Source organism: Capsicum annuum, chromosome 11 (assembly GCF_002878395.1).
Source record: "Capsicum annuum cultivar UCD-10X-F1 chromosome 11, UCD10Xv1.1, whole genome shotgun sequence".
In the NCBI taxonomy this organism is placed as follows: Eukaryota; Viridiplantae; Streptophyta; class Magnoliopsida; order Solanales; family Solanaceae; genus Capsicum; species Capsicum annuum.
The window spans coordinates 19564208-19578131 of NC_061121.1; the positions used below are offsets into that span (position 1 = coordinate 19564208).

Consider the following 13924-nt stretch of genomic DNA (forward strand, 5'->3'; position numbering starts at 1 on the left):
TACACACACTATATATATAGTTATATACTAATTTATAAAACATATACACATGTATACGTTAAATATATACGTCTATAGAAGATATATACACATATCTATGTATCATTCAATATATAATACTACTTTAAATAAAATATACTACAATATATACACACAATATATATATATATATATATATGTATGTATATACTAATTTATAAAACATATACGCATGTATACGTTAAATAGATACGTCTATAAAAGATATATACACATATATACGTATCATTCAATCTATATGTACTACTTTAAATAAAACATATACTACAATATATATAATACAATATAAACACACACTAAATTTATAGTTATATACTAATTTATAAAACATATACACATGTATGCGTTAAATATACAGTACTTTAGAAAATAAATACACATATATACGTACCATTCAATATATATATACTACTTTAAATAAAATGTGCTACAATATATATATATATATATATACACACACACACACTATATATATATGTATATATATATAAATCATATACTAATGTATATGTTAAATATATGCGTTTATAGAAGATATATACACATATATACGTACCATTCAATATATACGTACTACTTTAAATAAAATATACTACAATATATACACACACTACATATAGGTATCTACTAATTTATAAAATATATACGCATGTAGACGTTAAATATATACAACTTTAGAACATATATACACATATATACACTATTTTAAATAAAACATATGCTACGTAATGTAATAAATTAATAATAGTATAATACTTAATAGTAAATTAATAATGTATTAAAACTAAGTTTTAATTTAAACTAGAAATTTAATTTAAATCATTAAATAGAAAAAATTACAAAGTAAGGACTGAGGAATGAATGAATGTTGAATTTTATTGATTGCAAAATGATCTAAAATTATAATTACATGAATGAAAAATCTACAAATTTTGTATCATTTTTTTCAACTCATTCATGTTAATATTAACGGGAACTTGCATAGGATAGTCAAATTCAACGGGCGCAAAACCATGCATTGGATTTGATTCTGCTGAGTTTTCCCGTGAAGTCATAATTTCTTAAAGTCTTTGCTCGTCGTTCGGCTCCACTTCCATTCCTTGATTTCTTCGTTCGGCTCTAATCCAATCTCTAAGGCAAACTAGAACATTCATTACATTGGTTCCCAATGAATGTCGGTTGTCTCCAATTTGTTATCGTCCCTGACTAAAAGCACTCTCTGATGCAACGGTTGACATTGAAACATTCAAGATATCTCTAGCTAATCTTGAAAGCACAGGACATTGTGTTTCATTACTCCTCCACCAATCAACGCGTTGATCCGTCGTCTGCGATCCTCTAGCGGAGACCAAGGATCATACTTAAGCTCTTCCCGATGAACTGATGTGTAAGATCCCTCCTCAATATTGTTTCGACAAGTTAAATCATAAAAGTAATCAGAAAACCCCTATGTGCCAGCCTTTTAGAAGATGATGGCTCCTCGGGAGGATGAGAAGCAATAGTTGGAGTGATATTTGTAGGTACGGCTAAATCAACTAAATCAGCATAGTGATTATATAATTTATCTATGTATTCATTTGCATCACCCATTGCCATCCACAAATCAGGTTTTACTTGTTGAGAATCATTGTTAGCATTTATCTCTAAATTAGAATAAATAAAAGTACTAAAGTGGCACATAGTATTATATTTCATACACGGATTTAGCATAGCGCCAACCAAGTAAATATGGGGGAATAAAAAAAAAATATTTTTAAAATTTAGCAAACATGGCACCAACAGCTTCTTTGTAACCTTCTTTATTTTTATATTCTTTGAGCAAACCAAAAATATCGACTATATATATCAAAACATTACAAACAGTAGGATAATAAGCACCGAAAAATTCAATCATAGCTATATAAATTTTTTTAAAAAACTTAACAAGATCATTAATTACAACCCAATCAGAATCATGTAGCATGCAATCAGCAGAATTAGCAAACGAACCACAATATTGGTTAAAATATAGTGTAACAGGAACTCTATATTTATAACAAGTTTTTAAAAAATCATATGTAGTATTCCATCTAGTATCACATTCTTCAGGCATCAATATCGGTACAAGTTCATTTTGTTCACATTTAAGTTTAAAGTCTCTAATTCTAATTCTACGATTATTTTCTTGAATAAAATCAATGGCAAGCCAAATTTTTTCAATATAAAACTCGAAAAACTCAAGACCATCTCTTATAATTAAATTATATATATGACATGCACACTTAATATGGAAAAATTCAGGTAACGGCGAAGATAGCTTAGATTTTAATTTTGTTATAGCAGTATTGTTGTTAGAAGCATTATCAAAATAATACATAAGATTTTATTTTTGATACCATAAAATTCTGTAACTTTAGCAATCGAATCAGTAATAAAATCTCCAGTATGTTTACGATCTTCATCATATAAAAAAAACAAGAATATGTTTTTGCATAACAAAACTACTATCTATCCAGTGACAAGTAATGATTAAATAATCATTTTTATTTACAGCACGCACAAGATCAGAAATTAGGGACATTCTCCATTGAATATTTTTTAACAATGTTGATAAATAAAAGTAATATTGTGAATGAAGTCTAAAAATATCGGTCCGACAAGTACTTCTAGGAATACCATTAAATATAGGATTATAAATTGCTTAAATATAATGAATAAAGGCATCAGAAGAAGAAAAACTAAAAGGCAAACAACCCACAACTATCATTTTAGTTATTTCTTCCCGGTCCCTCAATTTATTATACTTCTTCATTATATAGTCGGTTTTTGGGCCCATTCTAGTTTGTGTAGGCCCACCAACAGTCTCACCACCTTGTGTAATTTTTAACTCTCTTTCGTGAACATTGCCTATATTTCTCATTAACGTACCCGTACCCCTTTGTTTGCCTCCTCTTTTATGCTTATATATTTGTTGACAAATATTGTATTGCACCTCAGTGTCTGATGTACGTTCAAAAAATTACCATGCAATACTAGTTGTTTTACAAGATATTGGGGCACGGGGAGGACGGAAAGAGAGATTAACCGATTCAAATCTAACGTTAGCATTTTCTACTGCGGGTGTCTCACCAATATTTTCATCATCTTTGTCTAAATTAACTGCATCTACTTCATTTTCTTCTTCTATACCGTAATTTTCTTGAGGTTCTACATAATCCATATCGTGGCCACCTACACCTAAAGGCACACCTACTTCTTCCTCAAAAGGTTGACTAAGCGGTGCCGGAGGCACACAGGTATATCCTTGCATAAAATGAAAGGATAGTAGTGAGACATAAACTTTTACAAAATGTAGGAACCAAGGTGTGTATCAAACACCAAAACCCTCTACAATCCACAAAGGTAACACAACACTCTTACGTTGACACAAAAGGGACTCGAAGCACCCCAAAGCACCAATGTTTCTAAGCCGGATTGTCAACTCAAGTGAATCCACACTCAAGCTAACCTTAGTTACAATGACTTTTCTAAGTCTTACACTACAATGGTTTTTCCAAGCCCTATACTAAAACACTCTCTCTTAAGAGAAAAAATGTTCTTCAATATCATTAAACAACTAATGAAAAATAGAAGTCTAATTGTTTATTTATAGTTATTACGATCAAAGACTAAAATACCCTTAATGAAGGGGGCTCCTATGGAGTGTAAAAGAAAGGCTTTAAAAGACCACAATGTCCTTAACAAGAAGGCAAGGGGAGGCTTTGGAATGCATGGACCCTTCTTCTCTCTTCAACTTAAGCCAAGACTTTGAAATTATTCAAAAAAAGGTCTTCATCCACTTGTAAACCCGAGCTTGGTCCTTTGAGAAAAATCATGTATTCTTTACACCCGTATCATCCTCTCTATCTTGAAAAGAATTTGACCACAAATTCACACCTTTAAGTTCTTGAGCACATTCTTCTTCACCTTGTAGTGTGTCGTGGCAGCCTACTTGTTCCTTTGGGATGCTCTCATTACAAGAGAGTTTGACAATTTTCTCCTTTGATTGATAATTTTCTCCTTTGATTCATCTCTTTATCAGTTGAGGAAGCATGGTAGTTTTGAGAAGTGGAGTGATTGGAATTCTTTTGACCTTTCACACGTTCCAACCTTCTTTTCAAAGTAGACACACCTCCTTTCATTGATGACATCTCAGTTTCTAGCCTATCAAAAACCATTTACATTTTTGTCATTTCTCGGGAAAGAACTTTAAGATGGGTCCAAATTGCATTTTTGTCCATGGTACCTAAGAAAAGATACTAACAAAAACAAACAAAGAATGTTAGTTCAAAATAACCTCACCAACTCCCACTCTCAGATTTTTACCGCACACTTGGTTTCACAAGTGTTGAAAATTCAGCTTGTACTACATGAGTGATTGAGGGATGAGTCTACTTTTGTCCGAAATAGATTTTTTTTGAGATGACTCAAAGAAAAATTGCTTTCGGACTTGAACCAACAAGATACTACAAGTTACAAAACGAGAAAAGCTCAAAAGAACGTTAACGCGAAATAAAAGGACACTAAACTAATTATCAACCTAGTAGGTAGTTACTAGTTTGCTAATTAGTGATAGAATCAAAATGTAACCAAGAAACAAAAATTAGAAACTAAGAAATTCAAGTTTGAGATAAATTTGGTTGTTCCCAAAAATGATGACATGGCACTTTGTGATTGTACGTCAACTTTGCAAATTTTTCAATTGTTTAATTTTGTGTCTCAGCCAACTCAATCCCAAGAGAGTGTGATTTCGGTTTTGGGAGAAATTTGCAAGGTTTTTGGAGCCTTTTTAAGCTTCAAAATGAATTTGAAATGAATTAGTCCCCCCTTGTACTTGCAATTGTACTTGAAGAATCCTTTTGTCTTTGTTGTTTTCTTCTTTGGGCAAGACTAGGAAGCTTCTTGGAAATTGCCTTTAACAACTAATACACTCTCTTTCCTCCCTTTTCAAGATCAAACAAGCACTTTTGAATAATCTTCTCCAACAAGATATGAAGATTGAGGAAGAACAATATGAATATTCAAGAGTTGGCCAAGTTTGACCATAAGGCAAATGACCTCCAAATTCAAATTTTCTTTTAGATCTAGGTTTCCTTTGCCAAGCCAAGCACAAATAACATAAAATCAAATTCAAAACATCCACACCACAATATACCACATGAAATCCACCCTCAAAAAGCTTCAAACTCAAGTTCAACAATGGTGGAATGCTCAAAACAACCCGGATCTTGCTCAAAACTTAGATATAGACTCTCTTAGTGCTAGAAAACAAGGATCTAGAAACTAACAAAACACACAAAAAATAAAATAGATCTAAGTCTCAAAAATCTGCCAAAACGCAAAAATGGGTTAACAATTTTTTTGTGAGATTTTTTATTTTCTACACTCTTTTTTGTTGATTTTCTTCAAGGTAATCAATAATACAAGACTTAGAGTTGTGGGAACAACTCTAAAACATGACTATGATATCAAATGATACACTAAAATAAGCTAATAACCAAAATTAAGGACTTGAAACACAAAAACCAGCAACTACAAGAAGAGAAAACAACACATAGAAGAAGAGAGATGAAGAAGATTTGATAAAAGTAAAGATAGATAATGAAACATACACCACCTTTAATGATAAGCACCTAATTGTGTATCAAACAATTAGACACACTTCACCATGGATGGATAACACTTCATTCTTAAGTGGACCAAGGGAATTCACACTCCTCAAAACCCACCTTTCTTGCCAAATGCTCAACATAAGTGAAGAATCCACCTCACTTGTATAGAACCTTCAAGATTCGGTTTCTCTCTCTTAAGGAGAAGGAGAAGACTACAAGCCAAGACTACAATTACAATCTAAAAAGTCACTCAATTCATTATGTCAAAAACTATGAAAAATAGAAGGCTATTTGTCTATTTATACTATTACATAGTAAATGTCAAAAATACCCTTAATGAATAAGGGAATTGGGGCGCCTCTTGAGTGTGACTTTAATGTGTAAAATGTCTTCTATATCCTTCACTTGAGGCGCCTCTTGAGTGTAAAGGTTCTTCTCCTAGCTTCTCTTGAACAAGACTTCAAAAATGCTCCAAAAGGCCATCAATCACTTGTCAATTCTGAAACTTAAACTTTTGATGATGTCTTATACACTTTTGTGCTCTTTAGGCTTGTATCACTATCACTACTGCTTCCGGGACAAAAAAATTTAACACCTTTAGTAGCGAGGTTTCTTAATTTATCCATAATATAAACTAAACTAAAAAAATTCAAAGTACACAAATATAATAAATTAAATATTCAACAAATAATACACTGAATAAAAATTAAACATAAGAGATGGAACGACAATATCAAATTTTGAAAGTATTCGAAGATTGCGACTTTAGAAACTTCCACTCGTACTTTGTAATCACAAAATTAAAAAATTAAAGTGAGCACTTTAGGAAATTAAATATATTGAATATTTGAGAATTGAGAATTGAGATTTGAGAGAATAAAAAATTGTGTGGAAAACGATTTGAAAGTGTAGGGTATTTATAGGAATTTTTTTGAGGTTAAAAAATAATTTTAAATGTAAAAAAAAAAAATTAAAATGGGTCAAAGTAGCCGTTTGGACCCAAAAATGGCCATATAGCCGTTGGGCCGGCGACTACTTTGGGCCCAATGGTCCAAATCTAATTAAAAAAAAAAAAAGTAAACCGGACCGGTTAACCGGCGGGCCCTGACCAAGCTTGGTCCGAATTGGATTAACCAGACTCAACTAAAAAAATAAACCGATTCGGGACCCGGTATCCTACAGCCCGTGGGCTGACCGAGACGGGTCAAACCAACCTGATTCTTAAGTGGGCCGGTCTGGGCCAGGTCAAATTGACCCGTTTGGCTGGCTTAAATAGTCAAGTTTAGATATTGAAACACCTAATTTTCTTTCAAATGATTTAATATATAGTCAAGTTTCTTAAATTCGTTAGTATTAGATACTTGAACTATGCTCCATTTTAATTGAACATATTAATTTCTAATAAGGTTTCTTAACCAAACATTTTCGATTCAATTTCGGAAAAAATTTGGATATGTTTCCATTCGCCTATAAACCTTCAATTGTACACATCAATCTCAATTAAAAAAAATGTATAGGTTTTTATGGCTTAATGAGGCAAAGAGATTTAATTAAATAAATAACATATTTTATGTGGTTAATTTATCTATCTAATAAATAAATGAAGATACATACAAAAGTTATTTCAAAATCGAAATTTATTACAAATTAAGGTGTTTAATTAAACAAAAACTTAGTTTGATTAAGTAAATCAAATATCTTAATAAAATTTAAAACACTGATTCCCCCCAAAATAAATAAATAAATAAAAATGGACTGCTTTTCGAGAAACACCCATTTAGTGGCTTCGAGTTCTATGTAGTAAATGCACTGCATTTTTAGTACCACTTACAAGTAAGTGTAACCAACATAAATCCTCCACAAGTAATTACATAAAATTTTCTCTTATTTTCTCTCTCCGAAATTTTAACAAATATACTCATACATTCGGCCAAACATTATACATTAGTGGAATGTATGATGAAACAGTTATTCCTAAATTTAAGGTAATTGAAATCAGTAATTATATCACTGTTTCTTAATTAATGATAATAATTATCTAACATTAACTCATTTATGGATAAAACTAGTAACTGAAATTTGAATTTCAAAAAAAAAAATATACAAGTCAAATTTTATTTTGTCTAATATTTGATTGAAGATCTGGAAAGCAAAAAAGCTATATTTCTGCAAAAAATTTCTTCTAAAAAAATTTCAAAAAATAACAAAATTCTTCTACATACGTTCTTCAAAAATTCAAAAGGCAACATGAATATCCCAATATTGCTGCGACATTTTGAAATTTGAGAGTCAGAAACTAGTTATAAGTCATACAAAAGTTACGCAATAATTATTTCGGAAAGTATTACTTTCATGAAATTGATTTCTACGATCGCCATAGAGTTGGATATAGACGAAGTACGTAAAAAAATTAAAGTGAAATATGTGGTTGAACGAAACTCTTCTCCAATTGTAATAAGAAACGACAATGGAGTGAGGTTTTTCGTTGAGTTAAAAAAACAACTTGCTGGTTTGGTTAATTTTCCGCTTTATATTTCAACTTGCGACAAAGCCAATAGTGAAATAGAGTTTGATAAAGCAACTGGTTCTATAATGTGTATTGAGGGTAGTGAATATGATTCGATTGCGTTAATAGTTGTTGAAATGGATAATCAGTATGCACTATATATTTCTGAAATGGAAGTTAAAAACTTCACTACTAATTGCAAGAACACTGAAATAATGGTGAGTCAGATATATAAGGATAAGGAAACTCTTGTTTCAGTAATGACTTTACACACAATAGCAAATGGATTCAACACAAAAGCGAAACGATCCGACAAAAAAAAAGGTATGATATCAATTATATGTCCTGATCTTATATTATATTGATTTTTTTTATGTTAAGAAATTTATGTTGTGTATTTTTGTAAACTGTTGATATGCAATGCTAATATACAAATGTATAATGTGATATTTTATGTGTTGGATAATGTATAATTAAATCGTGTCAGGTAAAGAAATATATGATGCATTGGTTTAAAAGATTGTGAATTCGTTTGTCTGTTATTACTGATTTTTTAAGTAATAATTTTGAATGTATAATTTTAATTATACATTCAGAGATATGTATAATATAACTGGGGCAGTGAAAGTTTTTATTTTTTTGTTCTTACTATTTTAATTTTTAATATTTCTGTTTTATACATTGATTAAGTTTTTATTTGTTGATGCAAATATGTCTTGATGACATGAATACATACTTTCTAAAATTTAATTCTTTGATTAATTTGTTTTATGAACTTTTTTTTAATTTAAAAAATGTATGTATAAAATATATTATACATTCAGAGATATGTATAATAAAACTGGGCAGTTGCTGGAATAAATTTATTTTTTTTCTATTTTCAAGATTAATACTTTTATTTAACATAATGACTAAGTTTTTATATTATGATGCAGCTATGTACTGATTTGTCATAACGAAGATTGCAAGTGGGTCATGAAGGCCTCTTGTATGAATGAATCAAAATTGTTTGTTATTAAAACACTTGTTTCGGAGCATAGTTGTAGTCTTAGGGATTGAGTGTTGAATAATGTGGTTGCAACAAGTAATTTTGTGAGTGAATTTACTGCTCCAAAATTAATCAATCATAAAAGAATACACACCCCCGCGGACATTATCGAAGAAATGAAAGTTGTTTATGGAGTCGACATTAACTACATGAAAGCATGGCGCACACAAGAGAAGGCGATTGCGATGCTTAAAGGTGGACCAGCAGATGGATATAGAAAAATTCTCCATTATATATATATATATTGAACCAAGTGTATCCCTAATCGCACATTCGGATGCATAAGGCAGTAAATAACAATTTTAAATACTTGTTTATTGCATTGTGTCCGATGATTAGTGGTTTTGAATTTTGTAGACCTATTTTAGTTGTTGACAGGGCACATTTAAGCGATCCATATAAAGGAACATTTGTATCGACAAGCACATTAGATGGTACAGGTACTGTGCGTTAAGTTTTTTTGTTTTGTACGCTTTTATTGTTTTGTTATTTACTATCTATTATATTATCTTATACATTGATGTTTTATGTATAATGAATCATACATATGCTAAAATTACCACCTTTATAGTTGACTTTTTTCTTTTTAAAATGATTGACTTTTTTAATTTATATGTAGGTTGTATTCTGTCATTAGCTTACGGTGTTGTTGATTCGAAGAATGACAATGCGTGGATTTGATTTTTTCAAAAGTTTAGAGAGGCATTTGGTGAAAGAGACAACATGTGTGTTGTTTCAGACAGAAAAGAAAGTATCATAAAAGGTGTAAGCATTGTTTATTCTAATGTCCCTCATCTAGCTTGTATATGACATTTATGAAAAAAAACGTTTGCACCCATTTTAGGGAAAGCAAAGATAGACTTAGTGACCTTTATTATTTCATAGCTAAATCTTATAAAAAAGAAGATTTTGAATATATTATGTCAAAGGTTGCTAAGGTTGATCAAAGAATTAAGGAATATCTGGAGGAAGCTGGGTATGAAAAATGGGCTCGGTGTCACTCTTTTGTAAATATAGGTAGAATGATGACTTCAAATATAGCCGAATGTATTAATGGTTGTTTGGTTGAGACTAGAAAACTTTCTATTCTAGGTTTCTAGAAGAAGTTAGAATCTTATTTGCTGCATGAAATTGTAAGAACAACGAAATTGCATCGTATACAAATACAACTCTTGGCAGAAGATTTGAAGAAATTCTAACTCATAATGGTGTGAAAACTTTGCGGATGATGGTATGTGTTAGAATAATTATGGAACAGAAACTTTGTTTTACATTGAGTGTATATTAATATTTTTATGTCTGAAACATATTATGCCTTTTGGTAACAGGTTAAACCAGCAGGGAGTTATCTTTATTGTGTTTATGATTCGGGACGGAGGTACATTGTAGATATTGAGCGTGGCACGTGCAATTTCGGCCGATAGCAAATTGATGAAATACCTTGTCCACATGAAATTGTCGTATTAAAAAGTAAAATGTGGATGTAAAGGATTATGGTCGTTATTGCTCTGAATTGTACAGGCCACAAACTATAGTGAAGACATATAAACTCCCAATAGTTCCAATGCCAGACAAGAAGGATTGGAATGTTCCATGTTTTGTTGATGATGAAAAAGTTTTGCCACCCAAATATTGAAGACCTCCTGGTAGGCCAAAAAAAGGAAAGCATCTGAAATCAACTGAATCATTGTCTTCAAATTCAAACCGATACGGTAAATGTAGAAGAGTCGGTCACAACCATAGGACTTGCGGTTTCTTTCCAAAGAAATCATTATGAAGATAATATGTTTTTCTACATGTTGATGGTTTGTTTGATTTTAGTAGTATAATCATTTTAATTAGATTTTTTTGGAATGCTGGAACAATTAATTATAAGTTTTTTGGTTGCTATTTGAGTTTCACTTGTTCATTTAATGTTTAATAGTATTAGAATAGATTGTGTACTTTTTTGTTTATCATATTTCGTAACCATATCACTGTAATTTACAACTGATTGGTATATGTGTTATGTTGCCTGGAAAATATAACATTCACTTAAAAAATAGTTGAAACATAATCAATATGAACTGTTATACGTTAGTATTTACTGAGTAAGAAATGTATGATTTAGCGTTATGCCTTGTGTTGGTGTATTATCTTTCACAGAAAAAAATATCATTTTAATGAATATTAATTGTTACACGTTATACGTTTATATAAAGTATGATTTTTTTCATTTACGAATGTATAAAGTGGATTATACATTTGTATCATTGCATGAAATTGTGTAATACTTTATAAAAGGGATTCTGGTAAACTATGTTTGAAAATTTTATCTAAGAAAATGTAAAGTGTGACAACACATGAAGTTATGTGTAACATATATTTAACGTATTAATTATTAGTGTAATGTAGTTTTACCTTATAAGAAAATTTACATGACAGTAAAAATATTATGTGTTCAAATGCAATGTCAATATATTATTATTTTTGTTTGTACACGTCGTAAAAAAAAAAATATAAGGCAAACTCAAATTCGACCAAGGAAAAGTTTGTATCATTACAGTATTTTGTTAGAAACTGCAAGTCAATTGTTTCAAAAAAAAAAAAAGACATCCATAAAATATTCATTAACAATAAGAAAGTATTCCTGAAAATGTTTAATATTAAACACCAAAATAAGAAATAGTTCTTTCAATGCCAACAATTAGAAAACATTGCTACTCTAATGTAACAATTGCATTTGCTTCAATTTCTTTGATTACACTTTTCCTTGGTCGAGGCGGATCTCCATTATCACTCGTGTACCCTTCATTTGCCTTTTCCACTCCATAATGCCACAGTAAGGAAGCATAGCGTGCACGTTGACTTGCAACATCAAATCCACATGAATGAACTTGTAGTCCTTCGCTTAATATTTCTGCATAGGCACACACAAATATACCACAGTCCCTGATTTAAAAAAAATAAAATAATAATCAGTAAATCAATTATAACATTATTATACATGAAAAATAAACTGTAATTTACTTACAAACTATCAGACGCTTGTTGTGGGATATTTTGCACATAATCAACATCAAACGGGATTTCATTTACAAGACCAGTTTGCTGAGTAATCTTCCCTTTGTACGCTCCAAGTGATGGTCAGTCAGTTCGCTCGGTTTTATCATAAAAGCCATTGTCTGATAATTAGCCCCAAATTTCATTTGTTTGCACCCATCAATTGAGGGTTATGCTTCCTTGGTGATAGATGAGCATTGGGTTGACCTCGAAAACTCGATTTCCATACATGGGACCCACTTAGGCTTTTTGGTGTCATTTTTTAACCCGAAGAACAATAGTGCAATATGGGTATCGTTAGACTCGTATTGATGAGTAGATTATATTTTTGATAGTATGATGGCATTTTGGAGATTGTGAAGTGAAGACGAGCATGTGGTGCATGAAGTGTGATTTTGCGATTTAGCCTTGAGGTAGGCTTCTGTCTACTCTTCTTCATGAATGATATATGATATATATTGCGTCTGAATGTGAATGTTAAGATTGATATTGGATAGAATGACTTAGTATTGATTATACATATAAGTTTGGGGATTAGATGGGGGTTTAGACCCGTAGGTTGAATTACTTAATACCCTTGTAGAATCCTATTGCCTTCTTCTTAGCTTGGGTAAATTTGTAGCATGGATATGATATAATGTTATGCTCGAATATGATTTTAGCATTTGAAGCATGATTTGTATATTTATCCTTATTGGGCTAGTGTGATAGTTTTGGAACCATAAGTTCGGTAAAGTTGACTTGAGTACCCTTGTTTCTAGTCGAAATTACTATCTTAGGCGTTTATATGGCTTGCTTGACATCTAGAGGATGAACTAGATACCTTAGCCTAGTTTGGAGCATAATATATCTAATTATGGATTAGAAGTGGGATCATCCGGCCCACTTAGGCCAAGATTTGTGTTAGACCTTGTGGGCTTAGTTGCGGATAGTAGACCTAGTTGAGACTAATGAGCCTTATTTATGAGAATTACTTGGTGAATTGATAAATTGTGATGATTTTCGTCGAATTGTAATATTTGGTCCCTAGAGATGCATTTTCCTCTTTATTATGATATTTGGCCCCCTCTTAATTATGATATTTTGTCTATAGAGATACATTTTCATTTGAATTATGATATTTGGCCCATAGAGATGCATTTTTCTCTTAGTTATGATTATTGAGCTTATAGAGATGATTTTCCTCTTGGTCATGATGCATAACTTATAGTTATGAGATGTCTAATAGAGGCGATATGCTTGTTGATATTATGTCTCCTAGATGTGAGATGCCTTCTATATATGAGATGATTATAGATATGCTACGATTTATAAATACGATTATTGATATGAGTCCCGGATATGTATATAGACCTAAGGCCATGATTATGATGATGTGATTATTCCGAATAAATTAATGGGCCAAGAGTCGTGTTATGGTACTGATTAAATATCCAAGAAGTGTTTATCATTGTGAATGATGTGATTGCGATTTATGAATATGAATATGTATATGCTTGTATACACATCTCTCCGGTATAGGACGGAGGAAGATGCGGTATGATGCTTATTATTCCACTGATTGAATACTGGTGATGGCATGCATAGGTTTGGTACGTTCATGATTATTTATCATTATAAATGATGTGATTATAGCCGAAATATGATCTTATGATTTTT

General features: G+C 31.1%; 1 long non-coding RNA gene across 1 annotated transcript; it reads right to left on the minus strand.

Annotated features, from left to right (window-relative positions):
• Window positions 1–11795: 11795 nt before the first annotated feature.
• On the minus strand, window positions 11796–12636 carry LOC124888655. Its single transcript, XR_007047214.1, has 2 exons — window positions 12237–12636; window positions 11796–12154 (listed from the first exon to the last, which is right to left on the minus strand). It is a non-coding gene; the product is annotated as an uncharacterized LOC124888655 (long non-coding RNA).
• Window positions 12637–13924: the final 1288 nt, after the last annotated feature.